Here is a 20,168-nt window from a genome sequence, read left to right on the forward strand (position 1 = left end):
TGTGATAGCAGATGGATTTCTTCACCAAGTAGTTGAAGAACCAACAAGAAGGGATGCCATTTTAGATTTGGTTTTGGTGAGTAGTGAGGACCTCATAGAAGAAATGGTTGTAGGGGACAACCTTGGTTCGAGTGATCATGAGCTAATTCAGTTCAAACTAGATGGAAGGATAAACAAAAATAGATCTGGGACTAGGATTTTTGACTTCAAAAGGGCTAACTTTAAAGAATTAAGGAAATTAGTTAGGGAAGTGGACTGGACTGAAGAACTTGTGGATCTAAATGCAGAGGAGGCCTGGAATTACTTTGTCGCAGCTGCAGAAACTATCAGAAGCCTGCATTCCAAGAAAGGGGAAAAAAAACATAGGCAGGAGTTGTAGACCAAGTTGGATGAGCAAGTATCTCAGAGAGGTGATTAAGAAAAAGCAGAAAGCCTACAAGGAGTGGAAGAAGGGTGGGATTAGTGAGGAAAGCTACCTTAGTGAGGTCAGAACATGTAGGGATAAAGTGAGAAAGGCTAAAAGCTAAGTAGAGTTGGACCTTGCAAAAGGAATTAAAACAATAGGAAAAGGTTCTATAGCCATATAAATAAGAAGAAAACAAAGAAAGAAGAAGTGGGACCGCTAAACACTGAGGATGGAAAGGAGGTTAAGGATAACCTAGGCATGGCCCAATATCTAAATAAGTACTTTGCCTCAGTCTTTAATAAGGCTAATGAGGAGCTTAGGGATAATGGAAGGATGACAAATGGGAATGAGGATATGGAGGTGGATATTACCACATCTGAGGTAGAAGCCAAACTTGAACAGCTTAATGGGACAAAATCGGAGGCCCCAGACAATCTTCATCCGAGAATATTAAAGGAACTGGCGCATGAAATTGCAAGCCCATTAGCAAGAATTTTTAATGAATCGGTAAACTCAGGGGTTGTACCGTACGACTGGAGAATTGCTAACGTAGTTCCTTTCTTTAAGAAAGGGAAAAAAAGAGATCCGAGTAACTATAGGCCTGTTAGTTTGACATCTGTTGTATGCAAGGTCTTGGAAAAAATTTTGAAGGAGAAAGTAGTTAAGGACATTGAGGTCAATGGTAATTGGGACAAATTACAACATGGTTTTACTAAGGGTAGATCGTGCCAACCAACTTGATCTCCTCCTTTGAGAAGGTGACAGATTATTTAGACAAAGGAAATGCAGTAGACCTAATTTACCTCGATTTCAGTAAGGCATTTGACACGGTTCCACATGGGGAATTATTAATTAAATTGGAAAAGATGGGGATCAATATGAAAATTGAAAGGTGGATAAGGAACTGGTTAAAGGGGAGACTCCAACGGGTCGTACTGAAGGGTGAACTGTCAGGCTGGAAGGAGGTTACTAGTGGAGTTCCTCAAGGATCGGTTTTGGGACCAATCTTATTTAACCTTTTTATTACTGACCTTGGCACAAAAAGCGGGAATGTGCTAATACAGTTTGCGGATGACACAGAGCTGGGGGGTATTGCTAACACAGAGAAGGACCGGGATATCATACAGGAAGATCTGGATGACCTTGTAAACTGGAGTAATAGTAATAGGATGAAATGTAATAATGAAAAGTGCAAGGTCATGCACTTAGGGATTAATAATAAGAATTTTAGATATACATTAGGGACGCATCAGTTGGAAGCAACAGAGGAGGAGAAGGACCTTGGAGTATTTGTTGATTGCAGGATTACTATGAGCCGCCAATGTGATATGGCCGTTAAAAAAGTTAATGCGGTTTTAGGATGCATCAGGCGAAGGATTTCCAGCAAAGATAAGGAGGTGTTAGTACCGTTATATAAGGCACTGGTGAGACCTCACCTGGAATACTGTGTGCAGTTCTGACCTCCCATGTTTAAGAAGGATGAATTCAAACTGGAACAGGTTCAGAGACGGGCTACTAGGATGATCCGAGGAATGGAAAACCTGTTTTATGAAAGGAGACTCAAAGAGCTTGGCTTGTTTAGTCTAGCCAAAAGAAGGCTGAGGGGGGATATGCTTGCTCTTTATAAATATATCAGAGGGATTAATATTAGGGAGGGAGAGGAATTATTTAAGCTTAGTACCAATGTAGACACAAGAACAAATGGGTATAAACTGGACACTAGGAAGTTTAGACTTGAAATTAGACGAAGGTTTCTAACCATTAGAGGAGTGAAGTTCTGGAACAGCCTTCCAAGGGGAGTAGTGGGGGCAAAAATATCTGGCTTTAAGACTAAGCTTGATAAGTTTATGGAAGGGATGGTATGATAGGATAGCTTAACTTTGGCAATTGAGCTTTGATTATCAGCAGATAAGTATGCCCAGAGGTTAGTGATGGGATGTTGGATGGGATGGGATCTGAGTTACTGCAGAGAATTCTTTCCTGAGTGCTGGCTGGTGAGTCTTGCCCACATGCTCAGGGTTTAGCTGATAGCCATATTTGAGGTTGGGAAGGAATTTTCCTCCAGGGCAGATTGGCAGAGGCCCTGGAGGTTTTTCGCCTTCCTCTGCAGCATGGGGCATGGGTCACTTGCTGGTGGATTCTCTGCAGCTTGAGGTCTTCAAACCACAATTTGAATACTTCAATAACTTGGACATAGGTTAGGGGTTTGTTATAGAAGTGGATGGGTAGGGTTCTGTGGCCTGCTTTGTGCAGGAGGTCAGACTAGATGATCACATTGGTCCCTTCTGACCCTAAAGTCTTTGAGTCTAGATAAATTAATCGGTTTCAGAATGGAAGCCATGTTAGTCTGTATCAGCAAGAAGAATGAGGAGTACTTGTGGCACCTTAGAGACTATCAAATTTATGTGAGAAACAACTCTGACATCCTAATAAAAAAGGCTGACAAAGGAGGTGCTGTTGTCATCATGAATAGGTTGGAATATGAACGAGAGGCTGCTAGGCTGCTCTCTAACACCACATTCTACAAGCCGTTCCCCTCTGATGCCACTGAGTTACCAAAAGAAACGACACCATCTGCTCAAGAAACTCCCTGAAAAAGCACAAGAACAAATCTGCACAGACACACCCCTAGAACTCCAACCAGGGGTATTCTATCGTCTACCCAAAATCCATAAACCTGGAAATCCTGGATGCCCCATCATCTCAGGCATTGGCACCCTGACAGCAGGATTGTTTGGCTATGTAGACTCCCTCCTCAGGCCCTACGTTGCCAGCACTCCTAGCTATCTTTGAGACACCACTGACTTCCTGAGGAAACTACAGTCCACTGGTGATCTTCCAGAAAACACCATCTTGGCCACTATGGAGATAGAAGCCCTCTACACCAACATTCCACATAAAGATGGATTACAAGCCGTCAGGAACAGTATCCCCAATAATATCACAGCAAACTTGGTGGCTGAACTTTGTGACTTTGTCCTTACTTACAACTGTTTCACACTTGGGGACAATGTATACCTTCAAGTCAGCGGCACTGCTATGGGTACTCCCATGGCCCCACAGTATGCCAACATTTTTATGGCTGACTTAGAACAACGCTTCCTTAGCTCTTGTCCCCTAACCAACTACTCTACTTGTGCTACAGTGATGACATCTTCATCATCTGGACCCATGGAAAAGAAGCCCTTGAGGAATTCCACCATGATTTCAACAATTTCCATCCCGCCATCAACCTCAGCCTGAACCAGTCCACACAAGAGATCCACTTGCTAGACACTACAGTGCTAATAAGCGATAGTCACATAAACACAATCCTATACTGGAAACCTACTGACCGCTATACCTACATACATGCGTCCAGCTTCTATCCAGACCACACCACATGATCCATTGTCTACAGCCAAGCTCTAAGATACAATCACACTTGCTCCTACCCCGCAGACAGAGACAAACACCTGCATGATCTCTATCAAGTGTTCTTACAACTACAATACCCACCTGCTGAAGTGAAGAAACAGATTGACAGAGCCAGAAGAGTACCCAGAAGTCACCTACTACAGGACAGGCCCAACAAAGAAAGTAACAGAACTCCACTAGCCGTCACCTTCAGCCCCCAACTAAAACCTATCCAGCGCATCATCGAGGATCTACAACCTATCCTGAAGGACGATCCCTCACTCTCAGAGATCTTGGGAGACAGGACAGTCCTTGCTTATAGACAGCCTCCCAACCTGAAGCAAATACTTACCAGCAACGAGACAACAAAAACACTAAACAAGGAACCTATTCTTGCAACAAAGTCTGTTGCCAACTCTGTCCACATATCTATTCAGGGGACACCATCATAGGACCTAATCACATCAGCCACACTATCAGAGGCTCATTCACCTGCGTATCTACCAATGTGATATATGCTATTATGTGCCAGCAATGCCCCTCTGCCATGTACATTGGCCAAACCAGACAGTCTCTACGTAAAATAATAAATGGACACAAATCACATGTCAAGAATTATAACATTCAGAAACCAGTCGGAGAGCACTTCAATCTCCCTGGTCAATCGAAGATAAACCTAAAAGTCACAATATTACAACAAATAACCTTCAAAAACAGACTCTAACGAGAGACTACTGAATTGGAATTAATTTGCAAACTGGACACCATTAAATTAGGCTTGAATAAAGACTGGGAGTGGATGGGTCATTACACAAAGTCAAACTATTTCCCCATGTTTATTTGTCCCACTACTGTTACTCACACCTTCTTGTCAACTGTTGGAAATGGGCCATCCTGATTATCACTACAAAAGGTTTTTTCTCCTGCTGATAATAGCTCACCTTAACTGCTCACTCTCATTATAGTGTGTATGGCAACACCCATTTTTCATGTTCTTTGTGTATATTTATGTCTATCTTCCTGCTGTATTTTCCACTGCATACATCCGATGAAGTGGGTTTTAGCCCACAGAAGCTTATGCTCAAATAAATTAGTTAGTCTCTAAGGTGCCCCAAGTACTCCTCTTTCTTTTTGCAGATAAATTAATGGAGGTTAAGTCCATGAATGGCTATTAGCCAGGATGGGTTCCACGAATGGCTATTAGCCAGGATGGGTAAGGAATGGTGTCCCTAGCCTCTGTTTGTCAGAGGGTGGAGATGGATGGCAGGAGAGAGATCACTTGATCATTACCTGTTAGGTTCAGTCCCTCTAGGGCACCTGGCATTGGCCGCTGTTGGCAGATACGATGCGGGGTTGGATGGACCTTTGGTCTGACCCAGTATGGGCATTCTTATGTTCTCATGAAGGGAGGGGCAGAGCCCTGCAACAGAGTTTCTGTAGTGTAGTGGTTCTCGTGTTTTCCTAACACGCAAAAAGTCTCTGATTTGAAACCAGGCAGAAACATGATGGCTTAATTTTCCCAGCTCCTACTGGCCTGTCCCTGCTGTTGTAGGAGCAGCAGTGATTTCTATGCTCAAAAGGTCTGTTATACTTCCCCTACTCCCACTTTTGTCTCCTCTCCCTCTCTGAATGCCTGTGAAGTGGCTTTTCCCCTCCCGCTCCCTCCTGGAATGCTTGTGGGATGAATGTTCTGGTTGAAGAGCAGAAGAGCTCCTAGGTAGACAAGGTGTCTGGTACTCTAATTAGGCAGTGATCACCCAGAGCATGGACACTGCCCAAGGTGGAGTGTGACCAACCAGATGCAGCCAAGTCATCTCTAGTTGCAGGCCATGAGGTGCAGGTCCTTAAAAGGGGAAGGGGCCATGTGCTCAGGAGAGCACTCACAAGCTTGTACCTCCAGTGAATGCCCTTTGCCCGGACTGCCTGGCCAGTGGTTCTCTGTGCTGTATTTCATTGTGCCTCAGGAAGACTTACCTTCATCGCACCGTCCATAGCTGCACTGTGGGACACTTACTTTGCAGAATCCTGACATCTCCAGTGCCATGCCAGTCCTGGGAGCGTGAGTATGCGAGTGCGAGTGTGACCCCCCCCACCCTGCTTATTTTGAGTTTAGCTGTCAGTATAATAAATGTGCTGCTTTCAGGCAAACTCTGGTGGGTCATTAGTCCTCCCTACGCTTACTAGCTGGCCCAATTTTGGATAACACCTTTGATAACCCCAACCCCTGCATGGCAGAGGGTGATGAAATGAGCTGATGAAAAATCCTTGGCATCAGCAGGGGAAAGCTAGAGGATCTTGGCCAGTCACCTTTTGAAGCCTTGTGGCTTGGCTTCCTCTGCCCTTGGAGGTTGGCCTATGGAGGCCAGCTCTTCCTGCTAGCCTCCTTTGTGTGACTTGCCAAAGGAGGAAGTGAGGCAGGAATGGGACAAAAGAGGAAAGTCGAGCTGAGGAAGGCAGGGCAGAAGCTAAGCGCCTCAGTGCAGCTAAGTGGGGTTAGTAGAGCACCACCGTTCATTCTGCAAAGCCTGGGGAGGTGCGGCTGGCTACTGGGAGGTAGAATCCTATGCCTGCCTCTTGGCTTCCCAGGGATGGCTACTTGCATCCCAGGAGAAGGAGGATGGTTCTGGGTGAAAGGAAGACAAGCAAAGCTATGGGAGAAAATTTGTGTGCGGGGTGCTGGCTCTGCGCTGGGGGAGGGAGTTGGGGTGCAGGAGAGGTGGCGCTTACCCTGGGCAGTGCAGCACCCAAAGTGACTGGTACACCAAGCCTGCGTCAACAGCTCCTAGGTGGGCCGTGCCAGGGGGTGTCCATGCGCTGCAGGCGCTGCCCCTAGAGCTCCCATTGGCTGCAGTTCCTGGCCAATGGGAGCTGCTGAGTTGGTGCTCGGGGCAGGGGCAATGAATGGAGACACATTTCTGGGAGTGATATGGAGGGACGGAGGCAGAGTGGGCAGGGAGCCACCTTAGTGCTGTTGGCACATCTCTGCACACCCATTGGGGGAGAGGAGCAGAGATCATCCATGTGCTCCCTGGGGTAGGGGCAATGCACAGAGTTGCCTCCCCTCCCTGGTCTATTACAGGAGGGGAGGGGGGTCTTTTGGCCTGTAAGGTGCAGCAGGTCGGACTAGATGATCACATTGGTCCCTTCTGACCTTAAAGGCTCCAGTCTAAAAGGGAGAGGGAAATAAAGGAAGTTTTTAAAAAAAATAAACCAAACTTTGTAATACAAGGATAACTCCAACAGCTCATTGTCCTGCCCCTTTCTTCCTCCACTGTGTGTTTGATGACCTGCAGAACATTGATTCTCTCATTCCATTGATAACCTGATACAATGTGACTGAAATTAAACCAATTCCCAGGGGAGAAAACATCACATCACTGCATTGGCTGGGAATCGAACCCAGATCAACTGCTGGAAGGCAGCTATGCTCACCACTATACCACCAATGTATGTAGCAGAAGTGCCACTTATGCTTGCCTAATGAGGCTAGAGCAGCATTGAGGAGATTTTTGGCCTTTTAAAATGTACTGGATTCTCATCACTAAAAAAGAAACACCTCCATCTTCACTTAAGTTTGAACCATCAGCCTTTCAATTAGCCACCAAAGTTGTTAATCACAGGGTATGTCTACACTACGGGATTATTCCAATTTTACAGAAACCAGTTTTTGGAAACAGATTGTATACATCGAGTGTACACGGCCACACTAAGCACATTCATTTGGCGATGTGCGTCCATGTACCGAGGCTAGCGTCGATTTCCGGAGCGTTGCATTGTGGGTAGCTATCCCATAGCTATCCCATAGTTCCCGCAGTCTCTCCCGCCCATTGGAATTCTGGGTTGAGATCCCAATGCCTGATGGGGCAAAAAGAGTGTCGTGGGTGATTCTGGGTAAATGTCATCACTCAGTCCTCCCTCCGTGAAAGAAATGGCAGATAATCATTTCGCGCCCTTTTCCCTGGATTGCCCGGGCAGATGCCATAGCATGGCAACCATGGAGCCCATTCAGCCTTTTTTCACCGTCACCGTATGTCTACTAGATGGTGCTGACAGACGCAGTGCTGCAGTGCTACACAGCAGCATCCCATTGCCTTTTGCAAGTTAGCAAAGATGTTTACCAGCCATACCATCCCGTCTGCTGCTTTGCAAGTTGACAATGACAGTTACCAGTTATACTGTACCATCTGTTGCTGTCATGGGTGCTCCTGGCCGGCCTCGGTGAGGTCGGCCGAGGGTGCATGGACAAAAATGGGAATGACTCCCCAGGTCATTCCTTTCTTTAGGTTTTGTCTAATTAGATCCAGTATCTCCCATACGGTCCATGCTGGAGCTCTTTTTTTATTCTGAGACTCCATGGTCACCTGTTCTGATCGGCGCACCATGCTGCGCAAACAGGAAATGAAATTCAAAAGTTCATGGAGCTTTTCCTGTCTACCTGGCCAGTGCATTTGAGTTGGTTGCTTTCCAGAGCGGTCACAATGGTGCACTGTGGGATAGCACCCGTAGGCCAATACCATTGAATTGCGGCCACACTAACCCAAATCTGACATGGCAATAGCGATTTCAGCACTACTCCCCTCGTCGGGGAGGAGTACAGATATCGATATTAAGAGCCCTTTATATTGATATAAAGGACTTCATTGCATGGACAAGTGTAGGGTTAATGCGATTTAATGCTGCTAAATTCGATATAAACTCATAGTGTTGACCAGACCAGAGAGAGCTGCAGGTTTTCCCTCCTGTTTCCCACTTCTGTTTTCTTGATTAGTTTCTCCTCTGCACCAAGTTGCTCTTTGCCTTTGTGACCCTGTCTAGCTCAGTTGGTAGAGCATCAGACTTTTAATCTGGGAGTCCAGGGTTCAAGTCTCTGGTCAGGTGATAAACTACTCCCCAAGATCTTAAACTGTCTTTCTGGAGTCCTCTTTGATGTTACTTTTTCTCTTCAGGATTTTCCCTTTCCTCAGAAGGGCCTTTTTGTGTGTGGGTTTGAAGGGGCAACTTCCTGACAGCCCCTCTGTCCTTGCAGCCTGGAGGAATCCTCTAGGCATATAGCATGTTCCTTTCCTGCACACACACACACACACACACAGAACATCCCTAAGGAATTAGAATCACCTACTGCCTTTCTCTTTCCTTCTGGATCCCCAAATGACGATGCTCTTCAGCCTAAACCCATGTCCACTCTTTTCCCAGTGCCCCTCAATCCCAACCCTCAGTCCCTCCTGTGCACACTGCTCCTCACTCCCAATCAGAGCCTACTCCTCTTCACCCTTCTCCTCTGTCCCTACCCACAGCCCCCTCAATCCCAGCCCACAGGCCCCTCCTCCTAATGCTGCTCTTCAATCCGAACCCACAGCTCCCTCCTTTCCTCCAGCAGTTTTCGTGCAAGGTTTCGTGTATGAGACTGCATGTGGATTTTACAGTATGATGGAAATATGTTGGGTTGCTTGCCAAAATGATCACTTTTGGCTGATGTTGGATTCCCAGTCTCCTTGTTATAGGGGCAGGAGAAATAAAGGGTTGTTATCCTTGTTGTGTGAATCAAGGGCAGCACAACTGTGCTCGGCAGACCGCGATTGAGGGACTCACCCTCAATTCAATCGCACTTGCTAGGACATGGGTTCCAAAGCCAAGTGAGCTGGGACCTGGGTCCTAATACTAAAATTTAGGGGTTAGATCAATGTTAGGACAGGGTGACTGTGGAGGGATGAGTGAGTCCCTAGCCAACATAGTGAGAATGGCGCCTTCTTATTTTCCCCCCTTTCCACCCAGGATGGCAGGTGAACTGTACAGAGGCAAATCTGGGCTTGCACTGACTAAGGACAACAGCTGTGAGTGGGGTGCAGAGAGGGGATGGCTCATGTTAAAGGACTTTTGGTTGCTGGACTTATGAACCGTAGGGAGAAGGACACTGCCCAGCTTATTTGGGAGTGGGTCTTTTCCTGGTGGTTTATGTTTAGGAGTTGGAGCTGCTGACATGACTTCTGCTAAGCCTGGGCTTACATTGCAGTGTAGACATACACTGAGAGGGCATCTATAACGTGCTAAAAGCAGTGTGGCCCGGCTGGCCTGGATCATCTGACTTGGACTCCTGGGGCTCAGGTTGTGAGGCTAAAAACTGCAGTGTAGACATTTAGGCTCAGACTGGAGCCCAGGCTCGGAGACCCTCAGCCCTTGTGGGGTCTCGGAGGCTGGGCTAAAGCCCAAATGTCTACATTGTAATTTTATAAGCCTGCAGCACAAGCCCCACAAGCCTGAATCAACTGACCCAGGGTTTGAGAATAGTGACTTGGGTGTGTTTATGACAGTGTAGACATAATACTATGCTATGTCCACACTGCAGTGAAACACCCAAGGCTGCCCCATGCCAGCTCAGGCTCCCGAGGCTTTGGCTGTGGGGTGGTAAATTTGCAGTGTAGATGTCTCAGCTCAGGCTCAATACTGGGCTCTGGGCCCCCTCAAAGTTGAGAGGGAGTTTAGCAAGTGAAAAAGGTAAAACCGCAATGAAGTATTACCCTGGACTCAATGGCATTTCTCCATTGGTCTGTCTGCTTTGGGGCAGGGACAGTAGCACATTCTCCTGTATTAATTATTTCATAGAGTGGTTTAGGATTTTCATTCTCAGACACTGGGCACAAAGCAGGACTCAACTCTCGGCATAAACTAGGTGAGCTGCCCACAGATTCTGGCAGCCACAATGAGCATTTGGTGTGAGAGCTCAGAACTGCCCCTGTCCCAGAGGGAGGGGGTCATCCAGGAGGGGACTGGACCACTGACCTACCAGCTTCCAACTCCCAAATGTTCAGTAACGCTGTTATCAGTGCCTGTGCATGTAATTTAAACCATAAGAAAACCCACACTGGGCTAGACCAAAGGTCCTTCTGACAGCAGCCAAGAGCAGGTGCCCCAAAAGCCACTCAACAGGGCACCACTGTGAGTTATTATCCCTGCCCCAAAAGCAGACAGACCAATGGAGAACTGCCGTGGGTCCAAGGTAAGACTTCTCTGCAGTTTTAACAGTTCCACTTGCTAAACTCCCTCCCAACCTTTGGGCTCCTAGAGCAGAGTGCAGAGCCTGAGCCAGGACACGTACACTGCAACTTTACAGCCCAAGCCACATGACCCTGATTAATCCGACACAAGCCTGCCCTGGGTGTTTCACTGCACTGTAGACCTACCCTAATGTTATGTCTACTCTGTGATGAAAACACCCAGGGCACCTGTCTCAAAGCCCAGGTCAGCCAACTCAGGGTTATGGGACTTGGATTGCAAGGCTATAAAATTACAGTGCAGACGTATGGACTTGAGCCCAACCTCTGAGACCACACGAGGGGTGAGGGTTTCTGAACCCAGGCTTCAGTGTGAACACAAATATCTATACCACAGTTTTTAGCATCTCAGCTTTAGTTCCATGAGCCCAAGTCAGATGATCCAGGCCAGCCATGCTGCCATCTTATCCCAGGAGAGATGGACTCGAAGGGTACGTTCCCATTGCAATGTAAGCCCAGGTGTGGCACGCTGTGCTCAAAGCAGCACCCTGGAAGCCCCATATTCACCACTCTCATATAGTGATGATACGTTTTAACAAAGTCTGCCTGGTGAGGTATCATTATAAAACTCTTGAACTGTTCATCTGTTGAACATGAATGTCTTCTTGCATTCTATCTGCTCACCTTGGTTTTGGAAGTTATGAAGTTTGCTCTGTGTGCATTACAGAAATATGTTACGAGGTTGGGAAATGCCCACCACCAGCCTTTCAGGTGCAAAAATGGAGGAGTCAGACTCACTGCTGGCCCATTAAAGGTAGCTACACTCCCAAGAACTATCCCAGGAACCGTGTACAATGCAGACTTGGCTGAGATAACACAGTAAGAATGGACACTGCTTAACTCACATCATAGCAAAGGAGCTTTCTAGAAAATTGGAAGAAAGTATGAAAGAGGGGTAGAGACATCATGACTTGGCATCTCTTCCCCACAACTCAACAGCTGGAAACACACCTGGATGACAAAACTAATTCATAAATCAGAAGATAATAATAATAATACATTCAAACCAAAGTCCCCAAATAGCTAGTATGGGTTTTTCAGCAGAAACTTTTCAGTTTGGAGAATTTTGTTTTCCCAGTCAGACCTTGTCAAGGGAAGCAGGGAGAAAATGTTTGAGTTGCCTCCTTCAGAACAGCTTGGCCTAGACACTCTAGCTGTGGGTCACTGTCATAGCCTTGCTGAGAACTGGGGTATTTTAATAATTTGGGGAGGTCCCAGGGTGTTTGTGGGAGATTATGAGGCTGTTACCTTTTGAGATAAAAACTAAGACATATAGGGCTAGAGAAATTTTTTTTTTAGACATCAGAGATTTAGACATTTTCTTTAAAGCAAGGGGGTTTCTGAGAAGGTTTTTGTTTGCAGGAAGCAACATTGTTTGATCTGTCATTGTACCAAAGGGGGAGATGGTTGTCTATAAAGGAGGAGTGAAGACTAAATGCATGGAACAAAGGATGGGATTCAAACCCATGTGTGCAGAATACAGTGGATTAGCAGTCCATCACCTTAACCACTCAGCCGTTAGGAAAGGGACAGGAGGAGAAATCTAAGGCCAGCAGAGCTAGGGACACTAAGGTGTTTTAAAATACTAAGCGGAAGCAGGGGCTGAATGAGCTCGCCCCTCCCATCTAGTGAGGAGCTGGGGGAAAGACTTCAGGAACAGACCATGTTGGCATAGACACACCTACTCTGCCTGGGTATGCAGCATGAGGGGGCTGCTTTCCCAAAATGACCAGTTTTGGCTGGTGGTGGATTACAAATCACTGTAGCACTGAGTGGTATGAAATGTTATTTTCCTTCCTGCATGAGTGAAGGGCAGCAGAACATACCTAGTGGTTCCTGATGGAAGGGTAGGTGGGTGAGAAATAGCTTTTATTGGACTGCATAGAAGTGATTGAGAATGTCACCCTAAACCAGTGGTCCCCAAACATTTCACACTGTGTCCTTTTATCCATGGCTGTGGCCATTGAGAAGCCACAGTCAAAAACCAGGGCTGGGAGTGGGGCTGTTGCTTGCTGAAGAGAGGGGTGCAGACAGGGGTAAGGGGGTCGAGGCCAGGCTGGGAGTCAGGGGCTCAGGCTGAGGGTGGGGTTGGAAAAGAGCTGGGACAGAATGGGGCTGAGTGGTGCTCCCTCCATGGGGACTGGCTCAGCCCTTGACATGCCCCTATGAATCTTCCTCTGTGTCCCCCTAGGAATCATGCCCCACATTTTGAGGACCACTGAACCCTACTCGCTAAGCAGGAGCTAGTGATGCCAAAGCCCAGGGAAAGGGAGAAGAAGTGCGAGGCCCCCAGCACCGGAACCGTGCCTCCCCCACTTCTGTCTGTGGCTCTGCCCCCTTCCACCCATGGCCCCATCCACTGTCACCTCTGTTCCATCCCTTCCCCCACTAGCCCCACCCTGTCACTCCTTTACCCCTGCCCTGCTGCGGCCCCGAGACCAGAGCCTTGGGGCTGACATGGGGGAGACTTTTCCAGAGGGACCTAATTTCTCCAGGGCCCCTAGTCATGGGCCCCACTGTCTCCTTGACGACGCAAGGTTTGTGGAGGCTGAGCCCCCCTGAGCCTCCATTCTATGCTGGCCAGGCTACCACTGCTCAGTGTGTGGCCAGTCTCCCTGTGTTCTATGACGTTGGTGCTGGGGAGCTTGGCTGGCTTTAGGGGTGGGGGCCCCCCGGAAGCTGCCCAGGGCTCCAGGGGGTCAAAGAGCACCGTGTGGCAGTGCAAAGGTGCTCACTGCTCTCCCCTGCCCCAGTGGTCCTCCATGGCCTGATAGAGGGTTGTGGAGTGAGGAGCCACACTATGTGCTCCATGTGTCCTGGTCACTTTCCCCACCTGGGCCGTGCTGTCAGGGGAGCATCAGAAGCTGCTGCTCTCTGCCCTTCCCTTATGCAGCCTGGCTGAGGAAAGTGACCTGGATGCAGGGAACTGAGATGATGTCGCTTCTCGCCCCCACAGCCCCTAGGGGTGCCCAGAGGAGCAGTGTTCCAGGGAGGAGTGGGCAGCACGTCCAGCTGATCCATTCACACAGGTCACTGTCTCCACGTGGGTGCAGGAGGGGGTGCAGTGGCTGGTGGCACAGGAGGGGAGTGTGACAGTTAAGGGCAAAGGGGACACAGTGTAGGGGTTAGGGCACAGGAGGGGGCAGGAGTTAGGGGTGAAGGAGGTGCAAGGGTTGGGAGTGCATGAGCTGGGGGGAAGAGGATCATCCAGGGGCAATGGGGAAGTGCCAAAGTACAAGTTTTGCCCAGGGCACCATTTCCCCTATTGCTGGTCCTTGATAACATTTCTTGCTGAGAGTGGGAGGGGAGGGAGATGAGGTGTTTTCTCTCTGTTTCTTTCCTCTCCATTTTCTCCTCCTTCCTTCAATTCCAGAAACCTCCCTTGTGTTTCAGACTGTGCAGTGACGCCCTCCCCACCCCAGGCCTCTGGAGCCTTTCGAGCAGAAAGATCCTAGGAGCTGAGGATGAATCCAGGGGTGAATAGCTGGCAGGAAGGAGTCCTAGCAGCTCTTCTGGGAACGCAGGGGAGGAATGACTCCCCCTTCTCTAGATTCTCCCCGTGGGCTCTGGGGAGCAGGGAGGGTTGTGTGATAAATTCCATCCAACATCCCCCTTTGATCCAAGCCAAGGGACGTCTCAGCTCCGCACGTTCCCCTTGGCAGCACCAAACAAGGGATGTTTTCCACTGCCCAGGAGACCCAGCCAGGGACTGATGTGCTGGAAATATGTTGGGAAAGGGACTGTCTGAATTCCCAAGGCAGGGAATGAACAATCTCCAGCAACATCATTAACCACAAACACATTCTAACCATGCTCCAGCCAGTAGGGAAATGGGCAGGAATTCTTGCTATTCAGCCAGGGCCACACGAACAGAACTGCACAGCAGTGAGTGTGCTGGGGAAGCTGGTCTGAGCAAACAGTTGGAAATAACCCTTGAGTGGGAACAGAACTAGAGTGTAGAAGGGCCCCTGTGTTAAGTGGTTGTAGCTGAGCGCTTAGGGAGCTGGGCTATGACACCATAGGGGTCTTTCTGTGGAGGTTTGATTCTTGCCAGCTAGGAAAGGCTGGTGTGTGGTGTCTTCATGGCTGTACTTTCAGTGATGCAGGTTTCTCTATCCCATTGTTCCATGGGCATCCTACTAGATTGCCAGCTGCTTTTCAACATCAGTATGGAGACTGTTTGTGTGTGGGGAGAGAGAGTGTGTGTTGAGGTAGGTAGGAGCGGATCATTATTATCCCTACTTGAAAGAGGGAGAAGCTAAGGCTGAGAAAGGAGAATTGACTTGTCTTAGGTCACACAAGCAGCCAGTGGCAGGGTTGGGAATAGGACCCAAGAGTCCCGATTTTCAAACTAACCATCAGATCTTGAATTTCATACATTGAATGACCTGAATAAAATGCTCTCAGATGAGCTCCAGACCAACAACAGTGCACAGTAATTATTCAGCAAGTATTTTAGGGGAACTGCAATGTTAGAGAGAATCATGAACTGCTCAGAGACTATTAATGCAGAGAAGCAGCAAAATTCATCAAACATTAAAGTTGTTCTGACTTATTTACTTGGGCTTAAAATAGAACAACAAGGACCTGAGTCTCCTCCCTGTCAATAACCCCCTGCTCAGCCAATCAGTGTAGAAACTGAGGACAGGAGGCTGAGGGTTCTCAACACAGAGCCCAAAGGATGGCCCAGATCACCAGTGGGGATTACTGCCCGAGCATTATTTCAGCCCCACATTTTTGGGTGGACCTCCCAGAGTGGAAGTTGCAGAGCATTCCCCCGCAACACATACACACACACACCCCGCTCCTGGTGTTGGGAGGGGAACAGGTGAAAGGACAAAAGACGCAAGAGACAAAGAGAAAGGAGGGAGGGAGGGAGGAAAAGGTGAAACCAAAATGACAAACCCTAAGTCCCCAGTGATTCTAAGGGATAAAATCCCAGGTGTGGAATAAAATTCTGCCTCCTTAAGCTCGTGTTTTCCATGCCTAGAATTCAGCTGTCACCAGATGGCTCAGACTGAACAGTATCAGAGGGGTAGCCGTGTGGCTACCCCTTGGGTGGTAGGCCAGTCCTTGCCCACAGACAACCTGCCAACTTGAAACATATTCTCACCAGTAACTGCACACCGCACCATAATAACTCTAGCTCAGGAACCAATCCATGCAACAAACCTCAATGCCAACTCTGCCCACATATCTACACCAGCGACACCATCACAGGACCTAACCAGATCAGCCACACCATCACCGGTTCAGTCACCTGCACATCCACCAATGTAATATATGCCCTCATATGCCAGCAATGCCCCTCTGCTATGTACATCGGCCAGACTGGACAGTCTCTATGGAAAAGGATAAATGGACACAAATCAGACATAAGGAATAGCAATATACAAAAACCTGTAGGAGAGTACTTCAACCTCCCTGGCCACACTATAGCAGACCTTAAGGTGGCCATCCTGCAGCAAAAAAACTTCAGGACCAGACTTCAAAGAGAAACTGCTGAGCTTCAGTTCATCTGCAAATTTGACACCATCAGCTCAGGATTGAACAAAGACTGTGAATGGCTTGCCAACTACAGAACCAGTTTCTTCTCTCTTGGTTTTCACACCTCAACTGCTAGAACAGGGCCTCATCCTCCCTGATTGAACTGACCTCATTATCTCTAGCTTGCTTGCTAGCATATATATACCTGCCCCTGGAAATTTCCACTACATGCATCTGAGGAAGTGGGTATTCACCCACGAAAGCTCATGCTCCAAAACGTCTGTTAGTCTATAAGGTACCACAGGATTCTTTGCTGCTTTTACAGACTGAACAGGCTTCAAACCTCGAGGAAGCTCTTACCGTCTAAACAAGGACGGCTGTTTTCTAGTAAAATCACTAAAAGGGAAGGAGAAAACTTGAAAGAGGTTCCTCCTGGCGCTCACGTACGTGAACTTGAATACTCTCTCAGTCCTCAAAGAGAGACCTCAAGAAGGAGACTTTCTGAAGCAAAGCCACAGGGGTCTCTGAGGTTTCCCTGGCCTCTCTCCTGCCTGTCTGATGTCAGCATCTCTCTGTGAGGTCACCACCTCCCCACCACCTTTGACCAGTAGTCTGAGGTCCTGCAAAAGGCCTTTGTGATGTCACTGCCACACCCCTCCCTTGCTTTGCTAATGTCCTGCCCCTAGCCAGGCACTTTGGAGGTTTGAGCTACTCCCTGTGGATCACCCCATTCAAGGATCATTGGTTCTAGGCAGCAAGCCGGCTAGACAGTAAAACATCAGATGCTGCTCCCAATACTACAGTCAGTTTTTCAGAAATTAGTTGACTTTATGGCCAGAAGAGACCATTAGAGCATCTAATCTGACCTCCTGCATATCACTGGCCTCCTGTATGACACAATAGCTACAATTGGGGCAAACACATTCCAGAAAGGCATCTAGTCTTCATTAAATGACATCAGGAGATGGTGAATCAGCCACTTTCCTTGGTAGGTTGTTCCTGTGGTGAATCATCCTCGCTGTTGACTGTTTGTGCCTTAGTTGTAATATGAATTTGTCTCTTTTTGCCTTCCAGCCACTGGATCTTGTTATGCCTTTCTCTGCTTGATTAAAGAGCCCTTTAATGCCCAGTATTTTCTCTCCATTAAGACACTTCAAGACTTTAATGAAGTCTCCTTTCAACCTTCTTCTGATAAGTTAAACAGGTTGAGCTCTTTCAGTAGCTCACTAGAAGGCATTTTTCTCCAGCCCTCAGAACATTTGGAGGCTCTTTGCTGCCCCAGCTCCAATTTCACAACATCTTTTTCAAATGAGGACACCAAAACTGGAGGCAGTATTCCAGTATCAGTCTCGCTGATGCCGTGTCACCTCCTGTGATGTTATTGACATAATCTGTAACTATAGATCACTGATGCAACCACTCATATATTTGCAGCCAATATTGTAGAAAGGTTGTTGTGTAAGGGATGTACGGAGAGGTTCTGACTGGCTGCTATCTCTAGATGTGTCTCATTTTTGTAGTTGAGGTTATGAATATTGGCTGTATGCTGCCTGTATTTCAAACTTGTGCTATGCTTCCCGGGAACACCCCAGCCAGACAAGTTGGTGTCAGTTCTGGCTAGCCTGCTTGATGGCTCATTAAGGACCATGAGTTATACTACTGACCCTCTAAGAGAAGGCAGATACGCCTTGTGACTCAGCAAGGTATGCAGGGACCTGCCTATGGACAGAACTCAGGTTTTTCTATGCCACATGCTGGATAGAGTGTCCTTGAGACAAAGAAAGCAAAGACCACATGGCAGGAGACTATAAAAGGCTGATGCCTTGTCTCCATCTTGTCTTCAATCCTGCTTCATACCTCTGGAAGGACTTTGCTACAAACTGAAGCTCTCTACAAAGGACAGAATGACCCATCCCACCTGTGGATGGACTTCAGAGACTTGATTTCAACCTGCAATTTATTCCATCACTGCTAGAAGCCTAAGCCAAGAACTTTGCCATTACTGGATGTGAAGAGTTCACATCCATGTTCATTTTATATAACAACCTGGTCTATGGATTGTGCCAGCTCTTTCCCAGACCCAAAGTCCAGAGCATTCTCAAGGGACCAGAGACCTAGCAAATAGTGATCAGCTAAGAGAAAGCTGGGGTAAAGAGAGAGCCTTGCTTGCTAAGATAGGCCTGGTCAGCAAATGCTATGTGTTGGAGCTAAGAACTAAATTATTGTTCAATCTGCAACTCTGAATAAGACACAAAGAATCTTTGTTCCTATTGTGTTTGAGTCTTCTGTAGGGAGACGTTCTTCCTACAGATCCAACCTTGAATTTATGAAAAGTTGGCACATGTCAGTGTAAGATATGGCATCCTTCCACCTCCCTTCCAAGGGACCGATGCCTTGCCTTTAGACATACAGAAAACAATCTTTATTGACATATACTTTCACTGTTTCTTTGCTTTAACCCCTACGAATGTACCTGTTGGACCATCAAAAGAGTTGCTCCATTCCTATGGACCTCAAATCAGAATTCAACATAAATATTTTATACTAATATTTTACCAAAGTATTAATTAAATGTTAACGTGCTAACTTGAGACCATGAGCGGAGACATTATGTAACCTGTTAACCACCGGCTAATGTGCTATCTTATCTCGGTGTCTCTGAGCCCAATAAGCAAGGTGACTCTCTGCCAGCGATGTGTGTAATAAACTCCTTTATTGAACTCTACACGGTGTAGATTTATGTCCTTCACAGACACCTGCTGAAGAGAGAGGAGATTCAGCCTCCATCACCCAGTGATGCCTGGCTGAATGTGTCTCCTCTCCCCACAGCTTAGTGATCTTTTGAGGAAATGGAGAAGACTGCCTTTGCCTAGCCATACATTGCTTGCAAAAGAAATAGGTCTTTTTGGTGACAAGTGTTGAAAAGAGCCACTAGATGAATGTGGAGACAAGAAAAACATCCCCCAACTGAACCTGATCTGTGGATGCTGAAGCCTCAACACAGAGTGCTAAACGCTATATGACCACAGCTGGTGTCAGAAGAGTCTCTCCCAAGGCCTTTTTCCAGCAGCAAGGGCCTCTCTGTGCACAGAACTCTTGGTAGCTTAATGGCTGCAGGCAGTGGAGAACTCTGTTTTGGCATCTCTTTGTCTCTTTTGTGATGAAGATCTGCAGTGACTGTTAAAAGGCCTCTGGACAGTGGTCTTTGAGAAGAGCTGGCTGAAGAGCCTTCCTAGTAACCAGGAAATCTTGGCTTGGCCTGACAGTTCTTCCTTGCTGAACCTAATGTCTCTGTTGGCTCCTTTTTTGTATTTCTTTTCATAAAAAGAAAAGACCTGTCAGCAGAATCCTTCTAAGTGGGGGTTCAAGACAGAGAGAGCCTTTCTTGCGGCTGATTCTTGGTTCCATGGGGCATATCTCACCACTGCAGTGCCTCCTGTTGGCCATCCTGGCAATTAGCTCTGGTCCCCCGGTGCGCCTTCATCCAATGGCATCTGGCTGCCATCTGTTCTATCATTAGGACCCATGTCGCTCTCAGGACTTCAGTGTCCTCTTATGGACACAGCTCTCTGACTGTGCCCCACTCAATCTCTCCCCCCTTCCAGGGGGCAGCTGTCCTCTACCCAGACACTTGCCTCAGTGGCCAGCTGCAGTCCAGGATGTAGCCACCTATGTCACTGGTGGCTGAGGCAAAAGGGGTGCACGTCCAACCCCTGCCATCTGTTCTCCTGGACCACTTCCCTACAGACCTAGCACCTTCCTCCGCCTTTTTATCAGGGCCTCAGTCTGGCAGTAGTCAGCCAGGAGGTCACTCATGCTCCCCTTACCCA

At 47.6% G+C, this 20,168-nt stretch overlaps 1 protein-coding gene and 1 non-coding gene across 2 annotated transcripts in view; one reads left to right on the plus strand and one right to left on the minus strand.

Moving 5' to 3' along the window:
• The window catches only part of LOC127041850 (uncharacterized), a 256,988-nt gene that overhangs the window by 109,258 nt on the left and 127,562 nt on the right, over positions 1 to 20,168 (minus strand). The gene's annotated exons all lie outside the window — the stretch shown is intronic.
• On the plus strand, positions 8,608 to 8,681 carry TRNAK-UUU (transfer RNA lysine (anticodon UUU)). The gene has a single exon. It is a non-coding gene; the product is annotated as a tRNA-Lys (tRNA).

This window comes from Gopherus flavomarginatus, assembly GCF_025201925.1.
Source record: "Gopherus flavomarginatus isolate rGopFla2 chromosome 13 unlocalized genomic scaffold, rGopFla2.mat.asm SUPER_13_unloc_5, whole genome shotgun sequence".
NCBI classification, from domain to species: domain Eukaryota; kingdom Metazoa; phylum Chordata; order Testudines; family Testudinidae; genus Gopherus; species Gopherus flavomarginatus.